The sequence below is a fragment of the Stegodyphus dumicola genome, chromosome 10 (assembly GCF_044657685.1).
Source record: "Stegodyphus dumicola isolate Sdum_Otavi_A_Nest chromosome 10, ASM4465768v1".
Classification (NCBI taxonomy): Eukaryota; Metazoa; Arthropoda; class Arachnida; order Araneae; family Eresidae; genus Stegodyphus; species Stegodyphus dumicola.
Genome location: NC_140777.1, coordinates 114302802 through 114320559, shown reverse-complemented (window position 1 = coordinate 114320559; position 17758 = coordinate 114302802). Strand labels below are relative to the sequence as shown.

At 34.2% G+C, this 17758-nt stretch overlaps 1 protein-coding gene across 5 annotated transcripts in view; it reads left to right on the top strand.

The window, feature by feature from the left end:
- LOC118205856 (alkylglycerol monooxygenase-like) overlaps positions 1-17758 on the top strand; it is a 106082-nt gene that overhangs the window by 16927 nt on the left and 71397 nt on the right. Inside the window, exon 1 of one of the 5 annotated variants that reach the window (XM_085825401.1) lies at positions 1893-2004. The exons of 3 other annotated variants lie outside the window; for them this stretch is intronic. The gene's annotated coding sequence lies outside the window, so the exon portion shown is untranslated. Of the gene's footprint in view, positions 1-1892; positions 2005-13358; positions 13512-17758 lie in introns of those variants that run through there. One more of the 5 variants, XM_085825398.1, reaches the window with a different exon arrangement.

Genomic DNA, 17758 nt, shown 5'->3' with positions numbered 1-17758 from the left:
GTTGTTAAGAATGTAGTACCATCAATCAACTTGCGATTTTTAGAATCTACCAAAAGGTTAAAATTTGCAAGAAAATCCATGCCTATTATCGGTTTGTTTACGTCCGCAATTACAAAAGGCCATGTGAATGATCGTCTGAGTCCAAGATCAAGCTTGAGTAATTTTTGGCCATATGTTTTAATTTTCGTACCATTTGCAGCAAAGAGTTCTAATTTTGAGATGTTTTTTTTATTTGCAGGCAAGGGAGGAATGACAGAAATTTTTGCCCCGGTATCTATTAAAAATTGGGTAGCCGTTTCTTTGTCGCTGATGAAAAGATGACTCAGCTGCACCCCTTGTTCCTCCGTCGTCAATGAGAGACGGGGGAGCTGGTTTTCCGGACTATTTGTCTGTGATGTTGATGAGTAGTTGCAGGGTTGTTTACACTTAAATGACTTATCACCGAATTTTTTATGACAGTAACAAATATCACTAGATCTGTTACCACTGTAACTCCTATCTCTGGATTTGGATCGGTTATGACAATAGGGACGACTGTGGCGTTGCTTGTTTAAAGCAGAAACTTGTAAGCTAAGTTCACTAACCTGTTTTTGTAAACTTTCAATCACTTCCGTTTTTACCGTTATGGATGATGCAGCAGCTATTTGGGGAGTAACAGGGTTTAATTCCCAAATCTTATCGGCCATTGTAGCCACTTTTGACAAATCTTCACTACTAACAGATATAATGCTACGCATATTAACGGGTAAACGTTGTAACCACAATGTTTTTAGGAAAGTATCTGTTACTTTATCGCCAGCCAAATTACGCATCTCACATAGCAATTGAGATGGCTTTTTGTCACCCAGTTCTAACTCACTCAGTAATTTTTGGGTTTTTTGAGTCTCTGAATCAGCATATAATGAAATTAGTCTATTTTTAATTGCCTCATATTTATTATCTTGTGGTGGACTTAGCAAAATATCAGATACCTGTGACAAAATATCGGGTTCAATGGAACTTATAACATAATCATATTTTGTTTGATCTGCATTTATTTTTGCATTTCTAAATTGTGCTTCTAGTTGAATAAACCATATTTTAGGATCTGGCTTCCAAAAAGGAGGAACTTTAACGCTTACCTTGACGACAGATGCAGTTGTTGCTTTAATTTCGGTTTCGTCTTCGTCAGCCATTGTAGAATTCGATCACGCCGGGATACACCAGTGAAGTGTCTGGTGTGCAAATATAGAAAAATAACACTTCTCTGACTCCAATGGAACCAATATTTTATTCCTTACAAAGTTATGGATTCTTATTCATAAGATTTATTTACATTTTACATGCACGTAGCATCGCGTGACAAAAACTCGAAGTTTGTTTACTTCGTTCTTCGCGGAGACTAGAAGGTGTTGCCATTCCGCTTTAACTAAATTTAATTAGAAACTTAACGGAACTGAAGCGACACTACACTGCAAATGAGAGTAGAAGTAAAAAGAAGAGCAAATCAAAACAGAAGATAATCAAAATAATTTTTTTTAATTCGAATTTGTTCCTGATTTATTAAATAAAAAACAAACTGATGCTTCATTTATAAATGGGGAATTAAATGATAAGAAAAATCAGAGTAGCACAAAATCTTTGACGCAAAACTTGAGGCGTCCAGCGAAAATGTAGTAGCCCTCGTTTTGAAAATGTTTGAATTCTTTAAGTGATATATGGTTGAAAAGAATGTTGGTATTTGGCCAAAATGGTGAAATTCACTACAAGTTTATTGAAAAGCTTTATTCTTTAACGTAAACGTAACCTTCGTAACTACCACGTGCATCTCAACCACGTGTAAAGGAAATCATGCATTAATTCAGGCTAACGTTTGCGACAGAGATTGCATTCATCCTTAACAATCTACTCAGATGAGTTTAAATAAGGCACACAATTATTTCTGCATTATTTTTACTGGGAAGAAGTATTAGTAGCATATGACTGTGAAAAAGGAATAAGAAGTATTATGCACCTATTAAGTTGGTAAGTTCTCTGAGCTCTGAATCTTTTCGCCTACTATTATTAAATGCATGTAAAGTTCCATTATCTGCAATCTCAGAATTAATAAACATGAAATAGCATTTAATCACTAAACCGATCATCTAACTTTCATGGTTAATGTTTTTTTTTTGTTTCTTTGTTATTCAAAACTGAATGTATGCTTTACTACGAAAAAGGAAATGAAATGTACCGTACGCGAAAATACTTGAGTACAATATTTCTATTCAGGAAATGACCTTCGACACATTTTCGTTCGCTTTGGGTATCAGAAAAAGTAACGATCTTCTTCTAATATTTCTTATTCCTTTAATACTACCAGGCTTACTTCAGAGATATTAAGCAGGGAAAAGTTCAAAACTCAATTCATATATTAAATTTTCTGGTAAATATATAAATTTTCATATATTAAATTTTCTGGTTCTTTCTTAATGGCCCATTAAATTTTCTGGTATTTTAGGAATGATTTATTTTTAATACACATGAGTAACGAACGTTTATTTTCTTTTTAAATATGCTATTTTGACTTTCATCAGCAATCTGTGTAATCTGGAAAATAATCTGTGTTTAATTCCCATTATCGTTTGCAAATGAGTTTGTTTTGCTGAACTTATTCTAGGAGATTTCAGAAACTGAGTTTATTTACTGAATATTACTGTGAATTTATGAAATATTGCCGCGTGAATATTACTATGTGAATATTATTGCTAAGTGAATATTATTGTGTATATTAGGAATAATTTAATTTTAATACACAGGAGCAATAATCGCTTATAAAGACTTTTTTTAATATGTTGTTTTGATTTACATGGAAGTTTGACAACAATCCTTATTTAATTCCTCTTGTCATTTGCAAATAAATTCGTTTTACTGAACTTAGTCAAGAAGAAAATTTCTGAAATTCAATCTAATTTATGTACGGACTTTTACTCTGAATTTACGAAATACTACCGTGTGATACGTATGACCATGTATGTATATGGAATAATTAATATTTTTGCTAAGGTTTTTGTTGCTGCTTCACTTTCTGTCACGGTGTTTTATACTTTTTTCTTGCATTTTTACTTCCTTGTACGAAGTAAAGGAAGTATTGTAAACACGAAAACTTTCGGGTATAATATTTCAACGAAAATATCCATTTTGACCGCTATCGAATGCAATTTATCGATATTTTTGCGTGACATCTGTACGTAAGGACAGAATAAAGGACTCCTTTTAACCAAACGAATTATAAAACTGATTCAAAAGAGATTTTTTCGTGACGTCTGAATGTATCTCGCATAACTCCAAATACGAGTAGCCTCCAAAGCTGAAAATTTTGTATATAGGAATGATACAACATGTAGCTGTGCGCCTCTCTTTTCGGTTGCAATTGGACGCACCAAAAGTATATATATTCTTTAAATTGTTTTGAATTTAAGCATGTAGAGTGACTCTTGAAATAATCTATATATATATATATATATATATACCCTCTTTTCTTGGCTCCGTGAGCTCTGATTTTTTTTAACTTATGTGTTGGTATATATATATATATATAACAAATATACATAACAAGTTCTCTATTCGTATAAAGCAAATATAAAATTTAAAATTTAATTAAGAAATTTTAATTGCAAAGAAAAAAAATATTGCTGCGTACTAATTTACAATATCATTTAAATTCTAAGAGCATATGTAAATTAATTGCACTTATCTAAAACCATGAAAAAATATACTATTCCAAAAAATAAATTTATTATTCCTAAAAATTGCATAAGGGAATAATTGTTGAGGAAACAGACTTATCAAGGGGAAGTTGCCCCCAAAGCTAACTCTTCAATTACTCAGTTCGTGTTCCGTCATCCATTCATCCATATAGGCAAGGGTAAAAGTAAAATTCAAAACCCAAAGTAAAATCAAATGTTGTGAATTACAAAAAAAAGTAATTTAAATAGTGAACTTTTGAGAAAACTGCAAGTAAATGATGAGAGTTAAAATTAATTTAATTAATTAAAAGTCAACGAGAGTATAAAACCAAATTTTTTAGAAAACCAAAGTAATTTAGAAACTCTTGCCTACAGGAAACTTCCCCAACAAGAATTATGCACGTAAACCTAAAATAAACTATATACAACAATCAAAATATAAAAATAAAAATAAAAAGGCTACTAAATAGCAAGTTTCAATTTAACTTACCTAGATCTACATATTTGAAATTTCAGTATATAGTTTAATGTGTTGGTTGAATGTATTTAGCCCGTATGGGTAAAATGTTTTGAATTTAAGCATGTTGAGTGACTCTTGAAATAATCTATATATATATATCTCCTCTTTTCTTGGCTCCGTGAGATCTGATTTTTTTATACTTATATGTTGGTATATTGCACATTTTTTCCTTTAAAAATGATTGAATTATGTTGTTCTTATTGTCGTCTGGTTAAGATTTTTATGCCTTTAGTTAATCTGCATGCAGTAGTTGTAGAATTATCAACAATTTAAAAGTTGTTTAAGTGCGGCTCAGCATAATTTGTTTCACCATATTTATTTATATTTGAAACTTAGCAGAGTAGTGAATTAAGTCAGTTTCTGCCCCTTCAATGTCTTTTTGACGAGTGGGAATAAAAGTAACTTTCAGTTTTGTACGCTGAAATATCCACCTTCTTGCCCGCTGACTAATTTTTTGGTTTTGCGTAGAAACTCTAATTTTAATTGTAAAAATTGTTTCTTACTTCCTTGTATGAAAGGAAGTGTTATAATCACGAAAATTTCCGAATACCATATTTCAACGAAAATATCCATTTTGACCGCTATCGAATGCAATTATAAAACTGATTTAAAATGGATTCAGAAAAGATTTTTTCGTGGCGCGTGTAGGTATGTAAGCGTGTGTAGGTATCTCGCGTAACTCAAAAACGAATAGCCTCAGAACGTTGAAACTTTGTATGTGGAACTGCTATAACATGTAGATGTGTACCTGCCTTTTTTGTTGCAATTGGCGGCACCAAAAGTATACATACATACATATATATATATACATACATATATATCCACTCTGTTACTCGGCTTAGTGAGCTCAGATTTTTATTCTTATATGTTTATAAATTGTGTGCAATCTTTGCTTTAAAAGTGATTGAATTCTGTCGTTCTTATCTTCCGGTTAAGGTTTTCATGCCTTAAGTTAAACTGCATGTTATAGTCGTAAAATTATAAACGATTTAAAATTTTTGAAGTGCGGCTAAGCCTAATTTTTTTACTACAGCGGCCATGTTTGTTTACATTTGAAACTTAGCACAGTAGTGTATTTGTTGCCAGTCTAGAGAAAGTAAACTTCGCAACAACAAAGTAACGTCTTCTTTTATTTTTGAAAACCAAATTATGCTTAAATCTATTCTGGAATTATCCTTTAAGTTATAAAACTATCCCATATGTTGATTCAGCATTGCGCCCACAAGAAATTCAGTTTCTACGCCTTCAGTGTCTTTTTGCGGGGTGAGACCAAAAGTAAAAGTTTGTCCACCGAAAAATCTTCCTGCTTGCCGGCTGGCCGAATTGCTTGCTTTTGCGCAGAAATAGTAATTTTAATTGTAAATTATTTTTAAAAATTGTTTTAACTGTGCTTGGTTTTTTATGTTTTTCTATATCTTTCAATTTTTAATATACATATTTTGAGTTTTTATGTGTTCTTGCCTTGTCGGGAGCTGAGAATTGAATTAATTAAATTAGAAATATATCACTAGTGAAATTCGAGGAAATAAGTTCAAGTGAAATGCAGGGGAAAATGCATATAATTTAATATTCCGTGCAAGGAAGTAATGTGGTGTACACATCAGGATTTTTTTAATTGTTTTATTTGTGTTTTATATTTTTCTACATTTTTGAATTTTTAACAAAAATATTTTGAGATTTTAGGTATTTTTGCCTTATCCCGATGTGAGGACTGAATTAATTGAATGAGAAATACAGCAAATAAAATTCGAGGAAATAAATTTGAACGAAATGCAGCAAAATTGCATATAATTTAATATTAGATACAAGGAAGTCATGTGGTGTCTACATCATATGTTTTACAGTTACAGTGTACATATATTGTACATATTGTTGCGTGCGTACTTGTTCCTTATGAATTGAATACACAAGTCCGATGAAAAAGGAACAAAATTTATTATTATCACAACAAATAAAACAAAATGCTTACATTTACTCATATTCGAACAGTATTACAATATCTCACAGTAGTTATCTTTTAACTACTCAAACGTTCAACAGAACGTAATTGAAAAGAGCTAAAGAACTCTAATTCCGCTACAGTCAACGAATCCACTACAGTCAACAAGAGCAGGTTTCTAAACAAACTTCTTAAAACAACAACTAACTAAACTGAGAAGTTTTCCTCCTTTTTTATCTTTTTAAATCATTGTTCTAGCAATTTCTCGAAATCAAAAAGAGATATTTATTTATTAAATGTTAAATGCTCACACTCTTGTATTTTTAATTTTCCGGCTTAGCTTTCTTTTAATATTCGTCACGCGCTGCACTGCACAGGGAATAAAACAATTTTATTTATAATTCTTCTAACATTAACTATTTAAATATCAAATCCGTAACACTGGCCCCTTCCCAAGGACTGCACTTTCCGGGCAGTACAATCACGGGACAGGAAGCCAAACTTACAACTATGGCATAAATGCAATAATAACCATTACATTACAATAACAAACAACATGAACAATAAATGCAATAACTAACTTAAAGAAATCAAATGCTATCAAACACTAAATACAAATCAAATACTAAATATAAATCAAATACTAAATATAAATCAAATACTAAATACAAATCAAATCAAATACACATTTAGAAATAAAAAGGATCATGGTCTAACGCTATTTACAATTATTTACACTACGTACTATGGCCATAGTAATGAACTAACCTGTCGTAATAACGACTTTAGGTTTAGAGTTCTAAGACTTGCGGATCCGAATCACGACGACGTTCAACCTATTTAGGACTGTGTACGGACCATCCCAAGGTGATTGTAATTTCGGACAGAGTCCTTTCCGTCGAGTCGGATTCCACAACCACACATTGTCTTCTTCGTAGAATTGATGTCCGGTAGTTATTGTGCCGTATCGGGTCTTCATCTTCTCCGTCGCCAAGTTAACTCGCTCTTGTGCAAAGTTGTGCATCACTTCATACCGGTCCCGGAGATCTTAAATATATTCCTCAGGCGATGAAGGCGAATCCGGAGGGCGACCAAACAAGAGATAACAAAACAGACGAAGGTCACGAGCGAAGAGCATCTGTGATGGGGAATAGCCGGTAGTCTCGTGGACAGCACTGCGGTAAGTCAAGAAAAACAGTGGTAATTTCTCATCCCAGTCCTGTTGGTTTCTGGAAACCACTAATGAGAGGTTATTAAGGATGGTTCGATTAAACCTCTCTACCATGCCGTCCGACTGGGGATGTAATGGCGTCATTTGGTTTTGTCAAAGCCGAGTAGTTTGCAGAGTTCCTTGATTGCTGCCGATGTAAAATTCCTTCTCTGATCGGAATGTAATTGAAGAGGCACTCCGAACCTGGAAATCCAGTGCTGCATCATCACCCAAGCTACTGTGACAGCCTCTTGATCAGGAATAGAATACGCTTCAGGCCCTTTGGTGAAGTAATCAGTGGCAACGAGGATGTATTTGTTGCCATCAGCAGTTCGTGGCAGAGGTTTTAAGATGTCAAAGGCGATACGTTTAAAAGGCGCACCTACGTTGTAACTTTGCAGCTTACTTCGGCTGCGTTTCCTCAGTCCTTTCCGACCTGCACAGGCATCGCAAGACCAGCACCACTTTTGCATGTCATCCTTTGCATTATTTCAATAGAAACACTTACGAACTCTCTGAAAGGTATTCATTGTTCCAAAGTGACCTCCTGTAGGGCTGTTATGTAGTTCTTTAAGGACATCAGGAATCCGAGTTCTTGGAAGTATCAGTTGCCATCGGAAAATCTTCCCATCATCCGATTCGAATTTCCGGTATAAGACGCTGTTTCGATTGTGAACTGAATCCCAGAGTGCTCAGTATTGTTTTGTTGTAGCACTATAGATACAAATGTCCTGCCAGGTAGGTTTTCTGTTTGATGAATCCATTAAATCAATTCCGGGTTTAATGTCAATGTCTTCCTGCTGGTTTTTCCTGACTTCATCATCCCCTCCATGGGTCTCGATGTTAATGTCGTAATTTCTCGTGCGACAGAACTCAGCAGCTCGTATTTCACTTCGAACCTGGAACAATATCGGCAATTTTCTGGGCCAAATCTTCTAGACAGGACGTCGGCGTTTTCGTGTGATGATCCCCTTCGATGACGGATAGTGATGTCATATTCTTGTAGTCCCTGTATCCACCTGGCTATTTGATCCTTGTATTCTTGAAAATTAAAAGCCAGGCCAATGATGCATGATCAGTGCGGAGCAGGAATTTTCTGCCGTATAGATAGTGATGGAAATGTTCTACGGCTTTGACAATAGCGAGCAACTCTTTCCTGGTGACACAGTAAGTTTTGTCCGGTTTAGACAAGCACTTGCTCCAGTACTCCACTACATGTTTTTGGCCGTCTATTTCTTGGGACAAAACACTTTCATTGCTTGCGTCCATGTCGAGAATAAATGGTCTGTCGAGCTGAAGATACGTCAGGATCGGACAAAATGTTAAAGCTTCCTTTAAGTTGTTAAATGCATCCTTGCATTCTTTTGTCCACAAGAACTTTTGCTTGCTCTCTGTCAGCTTGGGAAGGGGGTCTTGCGATGGAAGAAAAATCCTTCACGAATCTCCTATAGTGGGTGCAAAGCCCTAGGAAGCTTCTCAGCTGATGGACTAAGATTTTCTAGATGCTTTTCAAAACTCTTTCTGACCATGATGATGTCGTCCAGGTATATCAGACAGACTTCGTAGGAAAGACCTTTCAAAACAGTCTCCATGAGGCGTTCAAATATTGACGGCGCATACATAGTCTAAACAGCATCACTTTGAATTGCCAAAAGCTTGTCCCGTAATAAATGCCGTCTTTTCTCGGTCATCAGGATGTATTTCTACCTGCCAATACCCACTCTTTAAATCAAGTGTTGAGAACCACTTGCTTCCAGAAAGAGTATCTAGAATGTCGCCAACTCTAGGAAGAGGGTAACTGTCTTTCTTTGTAACCTCATCCAAGCGGCGATAGTCAACGAAAAATCTTTTTGAGCCATCTTTCTTTTTGAAGATGTCGATGGGAGATGTCCATGGACTTGCTGAAGGCTCGTTGATATCGCTTTATAGCATGTTTTTTAAATGTGTTTTGACCTCTTCCTGTTTAGCAATCGGTAGACGTTTTGGATGTTGCTTGATCGAGGAATGATCGCCGGTATCGATTCTGTGTTATGTCAAATTGGTTCGACCCACATCAGAAGACGAGCGGGAAAAACGTCTTGAAGATCTTCAATTACACGATCGGCAGCATTCCTCTGTTCATCGTTTAGTTGCGCATTCTGCAATAACGGCTAATGTAATTTAAGGACCATTCGACGGCTAATGTAATTTAAGGACCAAGTGTAAGTCGGCTAAGCTTCAACATTTAATGTACATAACTATTATTTTGTAAGGTTATAAAATATTTCTCCCGCCTTCTTAGCATGCCTTCGTAGTATAGCGGTTTGCACACTGGGCGCGTATTCCAGAGGTCCGTGGTTCGATTCCCGGAGAAGATGTTGCTCATTTTTCATCTCTCTTGCCTCAAAATAACCTAAAGTTTCTAGAGTGGGGCCCGGACTAAAAGGTGGCGAATGATGATTCTCCTCCACCAGGATTTGGCGACTGGGACTCCTAATACCCAGTCACCCTTTAAAAGGGGGTATATAAGGTATTTCTCCCGCCTTCTTAGCATGCCTTCGTAGTGTGGTGGTCTGCACGCTGGGTGCGTATTCCAGAGGTCCGTGGTTCGATTCCCGGCGAGGACGTTGCTCATTTTTAATCACTCCCGCTTAAGAAATAAACTAAAGACTCTACAAGGTGTATGTTAATTTTATCAGTTATTTTTAATTTCGAAACAATTTCCTTTAAATTCTTGTTTCCCACTTACAACTCTCTACCAGAATGATTTTTTAGAATCGCGTTGAATGCAAATGAGTTAGAAGTAGTATTTAAAGGAAGCTCAACTAACTTCGAAAAAGAGAATGCTTATGAATCCTTAGTGATCCTTAGTGGCGCGTGTTTGCCTTCTGGCTACTTCATCTTTGAATCTATTATACGCTCGTCCGTACTGGACGTGACTGTTGATATTCGACGGCTAATGTAATTTAAGGACCAAGTGTAAGTCGGCTAAGCCTATTTTAGTTAATATTAGATTAGTTTCTCAGTTTCGTACCCTGATTTAAAAGCCCGAGTGGAGGCTTTCCTGAAAGCCCAAAAAGGGGCCATCTGTTATTATTTTAGTAAATAAAAGGATATTTTAACCCTTCTCGAGTCTACGTTGTAATTGCATGAACACGGTGGTAAATCGCTACTCAGGTCACTAGACATTTTATCATAGACAAAGTAATAAATAATATTACAATTTCATGCCATTAATTTCTTCGATAGAAACAGAAAATAAAATGAAGGTACTTATATTTAATTTTTAGTCTTTAAGGATTAAGTAATACGATGATTTATGTGATTTAATTAATATTTTCCAGTGATCAATGGAAACATTGTTCTCATGGTACTTTTATCAAGTTTTGTGTCGTAGATCATGAGATAAAGGGGTTTTAAAAAATGTAAATAATATTGGGATAGATGATTGGGAAGAAAGGAAATTGCATAAGACAATAACATTTCAAAATTTTCAGATTTCTAAGTTTAATTAAGCAGCAACAACAGTTATTACAGCATTAAACCAATTAAGCAGTTATTACAACATTAAGCCAAAGAGAATTAACATAGCAATAGTTTATTATTTGCACATTCTTAAACAGAAGCTTGACATTAACATATGCTGTAATTTCATAAGGTACACACAGCTGTAATTTCATAAGGATTCTTAAATATTTGCTTTTATGGTATTTTCCGATTATCCTTTCCTCGTATGAAAAGTCTTATTTATGAAATGATATTTTCGTATGAAAGAACTTATTTCTAGCTTTGTGAGATATTTGTTTGGTTATCTTCGCGGGGCATAGGTACTGTTTTATTTATAAATAATAAAGAGCAGCATTTCATAAAAAAATAAGAAATTTTATAAGAAAAATTAAAAATTGCCATTTTATAGTTTGTACTTACTTTAATGATGACTTAATATACCATGCATACTGTAATGATGGTTAACTTTACTAAGTGTACTCAAACATATAGATTAATATGCTTGCGTGGGCTTGCTGCTGTGATGGATACACATAGATACTGACAGAAAAGTTATTTAGATATTATTGCTGAATAGCACAGTAGGAACGATTTAATGGAGAACTTTTCATCGAAATTAACTGCTCATAGGAAAAAGGGTCAACTAATTTGTCAAGAAACAGATCCAACACAAACCGGCCCCACCAGCGGCCGAGCGGTAAAGTCGCTCTGAACACTGGTAGTTCGGTCCGAGGTTCGAATCCCGCGAACGGGCTGGCTGCATGGGCGTTTTCGTGTTTTTCCCCATGTGTAACGTGTATACGAGCCAGTTTCCCTTAGAAAATCCTCCACGAAGCCATCCCTCCCCTTAGGCAGATAGCCCTAGTGTGCTTTGCCGTAATTAAATAAACCAAAACCAAAACAAACCGGCATGTTCAAGTGCCTTACCCATTAGAATACTGAGAAGAAACTGTTAGTCGGAGGAGCTTTCAATATACTTAAACACTTTTAATTTAACATTACATATATGTGCGTGCTTGTTTGTTGGGGTGAATAAGTTTTACCATATACGGATTCTTTAAACTAGATAAACTAGTATTAAAATATTTTAAAATAAATTCAAAACTGAATGTTCTTTCACATTTTTAATATTTTGTTATCCTTAGTGGAAACAAATTGTATAGATTTTAATGTCCTTTAACATAAACTAAGTCCAAACTCCTAACGGACCTGGAGCAAATTATCGCTTAGTCTGAAAAGACAAACAAAATTTTAAGATGGTTTATTTTTTGAAGTAAACCTTTTTATTAAATATCGTGCTGGACAGTTTAGCCAACCACTTGTGGTGTTGTAGCTTAAAGTAACAGTGAATTTCAAAATATAAAACTAAGCCTAATAGCCAACGACTACATAATTGATTTAACGCGAAGGTTGGTTCAAACTTCTCACCGGCGTAACAATTTAAATGGAAGCAACTATGATGCAAAGTCGAAGAATTTAAAGTAGCAGTTCTTGCTTAAAAATATTTGGAGAATTTGATGCTAAAGGCATATATTTTGGTTTGCATTGTCATCAAAGCTCACGAGTTTAATCATTAGCTAATAAATTTATCATGGCATGAATTTCAATAATCAGAAGGGAAAGGTTCGGCAGGACTTTCGCAGGTAGTTTTCGAAGATTTGCCTTCATTAGTAAAATGAAAATAATCACTATGTGAACGACATTTTAAAATTTAAGGGAGCTCGTTCTGCGAACGCATCGAGGAAGGGAAAAATTACGCGCATATTTTTTAAGATTTCAGAATTGGGTGCTAAAAAAGGGGGGAAAGCTAGGGGAGAAAATACGATATGTTATATTAGAAAAGGCGAATGTGTGTGACGTGGACGCAGTCAGCTGATCAACGTCAAAGGGATTCTCTTTTTCCCTCCTTTCCTTTCGCAACGTAAAGCCATGAACGAATTTTTCTCTATCTGCGGAAAAATGTTAGGTTTCGTTATTTAGCCCTGTTTGTGCCGCCATTTATTACTACGTTTTTGTTAAAGCAAAGGCAAGTTTTCCCCATTTAAACATTAATGTGGTTTAATGAGTTTTTACCCGAAACATTGCCTAGAGTGCAGATTTTGATTAATTGCCTGGGTTGATTTTTTTTTTTTTTTTTTTTTGTTAACCTTTCTGTTCATTGTTGCGCAAAGTTTGAGTTTTGTTGGAAAAATGAAACAGTAAAATATTTGAACCACTTTCATTTATATTTAATAATATTTGTTTATTATTTAATTTTGTTTAATCTTATCGCCAAGTCCCAAACTGTATTATATACAACTTTAAAGTTGGATTTATTCTGGAAAATTAAAATTAATTTTTCTCATTTCCATGCAATTCATATTATAAGGATTTTCACGCGTTTACTTCTTCGGAGATAACCGGAGCGTTAGTAGTTGACGAAAAATATTCAAATACACTTCCAGTTTTGTCCTCCATTGGCTCTTCCGACACAGCGTTTGTCCTTGACTGGTAATCCTACGGTATTACTGCAAGCGAGTGCATTTGTGGCCTTGCGTCACCTTGAGCTCAGTAAATGAAACAGGAAATGCAGTGTTGCTTCTGCAAAAGGCGATCATAAGGAACAGTCAAATCAAGCTACTAATGAAATCAAACCTTCAAGGACATATGGTACGTCTCCTAAGTTTATTTCTATTACCAGTAACATTGTTTAACATCTTAACTTTCTTTGTATTATAATTTAATGTGATACGAATAGTTATTATTCATTTTTTGAAGTCTAGCGAATTCTTAGTGTACGTCTCGTAGCGCCATCTGCAGGAAATAAATGGAAGTCTTATGTGGTTTGTAATGTATTACTTCGTATTCTACTGACAACTTTCTACTTTGAAAAATTTGTGTTAGTTGTTAATTTTAGGACGAATTCTGTGTGGAAAATAAGGCTTGATGATTATTTTCTTATGTATTTAAATCTGTAATACATCACTATTTAGCAAGAGCAGCTGTACTACTGTAGTTAATCAATATTAGATACAAAACCTCAGTTATTTTGGATTTGAAAATGTTTTATTATATATTAATCCTTGATAGTTATTTTCTGTATTTAAATGTGTCATGCATTCGTCATTTTTGAAGTGTAGCTGCATATACGTGAAGAAGTTTTAATTATCATGTAATTTTCGGGAATTATGAACCGTAAGGCGGAGTCGGTAATGCGGTGCCCGTAAAGCAATTTTAAAGCACTCACCATTCAGATATCTGAATTCTAAATTTTAGATATATGGACAACAAACATTCGTAATTGTAATGAATTAATTTAGTAAAAGTTTTTATATTCTTAAAGTTCTTCTCCATTTTTACAATTTTTCGAAATGCGCAAATAAACGTCTGAGAAAAACTGAATCTTAACGACATCTAGACCAACCTACCTAGTTTAGTTCGTTATGGCAAAGCACGCGAGGAGCTTAAACCATAAACATGCTATAAGCTCGGGTGCTTAGCCGTACGCCATGAGGTGAGGGAAGTCTTCGTGGAGGTCTTTCTAAAGGAAACTGAGTCGTATCCTTGTTACACATAGGGAAAACTACGAAAATGTACATGTGGTTAGCTCATTCGTGGAGATTCGAACCTAATGTTTAATAACTTTAATTTATCCATAGCCAAGCATTGCAGTAGGCCACTGGTGGGCGATAACATTACGTGACTAGATGAATCAGTTTTCGACTGCTAAAAACATCTAATTCCGCATGCAAGTAAGCTATTATTCCGCATACAGGAAACTACCATTATCCTCATATACAGTGTCCAACAACGGCGTGCTCCGCTTTACATCCATAATCTCTATTCGTACATAAACTTGCCATTTTATGAAGTTGTAAACATAGTGCACAATCTTCTTTTCAAATTAAAAGATAACGAAAAGATACAGACTACGTAGCATTTGCAATGGTTGGGTAGTAAAAAAATAATATCATATCAGCTGATTGTTGCATGTCAACAGTTTATTTCACTTATGCAACAGCAATTTGCAGTTTTCGTGCTTGGCTAGCAATACTTAGCAACATTTTTTCACAAACGTTTTCGCAATTAGCAAATTGTTAGGACATTACAGCTTCTACAATCTACATAAATTAACCTTGTTTTGATTTAATTAGATATTTATTGGTATTTAAATTTATTAGTACGTAATTATTTTTATTGTTATTGTTGTTGTTGTAATTATTTTTATTGATCGCTGCCGATCTCCTACATTTCTGAAATATGCCCTGCTTATAGGAAATGTTACCGACTCCTGCCGTAATATATAATAATTTAGGGTTCATAGTAACAAAAGAACGGAGTTATGAGTAATTATGAAATAAGAGTCTTTATAAAATAAGAACGAAACAGAAATGGTTAAATTGAAGTGACTCAGAAATGCAAAATGCAATGCTTGGCTATGGATAAATTAATTAATTTAATAATTGTTATCATATTTTCGAATATATGTGCAAGAAATAATAATTAAATCAAAAATTGAAACTACTTTCTTGATTTAATTATTGATTTGATTATGATCTTTTAATTATTTATTTAATTTAGCAATATGCTGCGCAACTTTAATAATTTATTTTAATTTGAAATTTCTAAACTTTTGTACCGTATAAATTTGAGGTCAGTTGAGTAAGAAAATTTTTCCTTATATTTCTGTTAACTTTTTTTGGAGAAGAAAATGTATTCGCAAAGAAAATTTTAAGAATTCATATGCCTTTGCTGGCTTACCTTGTTTAGTTTTAATTATTATTCATTTCGACAAAATTATTTTATTTGATTATGATTTTTGATTTGCTTGTGTTTTCTTTTGAGCTATGAACATTTAAACACCATCGAACACTAGTTGTTTGACATTGTATGTTTAAATGTCTGATAACAGCCTGATTTCTTGGGGTATTTATTCTCTTTATGTAATGTAAAAAAAAAAAAAAAAAAAAAAAAAAAAAAAAAAAAGGCAGTTTACCCCAGAAAAATCTCCACAGAGGCATCCACCTCCTTGGGCAGACAAGTCTTGAGTGCTTTAGCTTAATCCTTTACTCAATCAAGAAGCCTCGAAGAATGCTGCATTTGATATGACGAAACTCCGTGCTATTCGAAAGTCCTTGTACTAGCTTTTGACTAACTATAAATGAAATGAAACACGCTGTTAAGACAGCCACAAGGAAATGAAAATACACTTAATACAATGTATGTGTTTCTTATCTGTTGGGGCCTAATTCTATATCATTCATTTGTGAATATTATTGAATTCCCAATATTGAATTAGATTCGTAAAAGACAAATTTTACGAATCTAATTCAATATTGGGATACAGAATTGAAAACGCTGTTTAAGTGTGAATCATATATATATATATATATTGTAGATATAATCTACACCCCATATTTAATTCTATTTTTTTATTTCAATTGACAAAATAAGATGTAAAACATGTGTTATTCACCTTTAGATCTGCAAACCTGATCGAGACTATGAATAGTGGATTCGGTGAACTATACATAGATATAAATATTTGTTCGTACACTGCACATCTTCGACGACAAGGTGGATTTGTAACTTGTCATGCGGTTTTCTCCTATCACCATTATATAGCCGAAATACGAGTTACATGATGTACACACGTACTTTATATTTTCCCATCTCATACGTTGCCCGAATCAGACATCGCCACATGGAAGCTGATGCTACCAAAATTATTACGATTATTTAGATGTGAAATCAAATGTATATGATCCAAATCAGATAAATGCTATATTTCCTTTTGTAATTTTCTTCAATTCTGAAGAGAAAGAATAAGAAACGACAAAAAAAGATGCAATGTTACTATTGTTTCAATGCTATATTTTTTCGTATTATGTGTTGCTATTGTTAATTTTATTATTATGGACATTCTTCTTCAAAAGATTTATAATAATAAAATTTAAGGAAAAGGAAAAAAATTGTAGATCTTCGATATCCATAATATCCTATTGTAGCTGATTGCTGGAAATGATCGCGGGGAAAAGACAATGAATTGACTTTTACTAGTTGTAATTACTTTGCGCTTTTCAGTGGAGATGAGACAACCATTTCCATTAAGAGACGCATTATTCTGTCTTTGTTATTATATGTGTGTGTGTGTATTTAATTATGGCAAAGCACACTAGGGCTATCTGCCTAAGGGGAGGGATGCCTTCGTGGAGGACTTTCTAAGGGAAACTGGCTCGTATACACGTTACACATGGGGAAAACACGAAAACGCCCATGCAGCCAGCCCGTTCGCGGGATTCGAACCTCGGACCGAACTACCAGTGTTCAGAGCGACTTTACCGCTCGGCCGCTGGTGGGCCCCTTTGTTATTATATACTGAAGATTTAATTTCGAAGAATGTTATAAACAACAGTTTTACAATTTGTAACCACTTGTGTGTTATCAATTACAGTTTTATAATTCATGTGAACTACAATTTGTATTTAATTTATCTTATAAGTGTGAAAGACGGATGGAAATTGGTAGAAATGCTCTTTCTAGAGGAGATTGATAAACATTTCCATAAAGAGACGAATTTTTTTACCTTTATCATCACATCCCAGAGATTTGACTTCTAGGATATTATATTTACATTTTATGTTCGCTTAATTTATTTTTTCGTCTTCATGAGAGTTAAAAACGAATGGGAGCTACTAAGAATGCGTTGCACTTTCTAAAGGAGATGAGACAACCACTTCCATTAAAAGACGTACTCTGCTTTTCTTATCACGTACCAGCTATTTATTTTCTAGGAAAGGCATCTTTACAGTTTATATTCGCTTAATTAATCTTTTCGTATTCATGAGAGGAAAAGATGAATAGAAGCTGCTAAAAATAATTTGCGCTTTCCAAAGGAGATGAGACAACTACTTAAT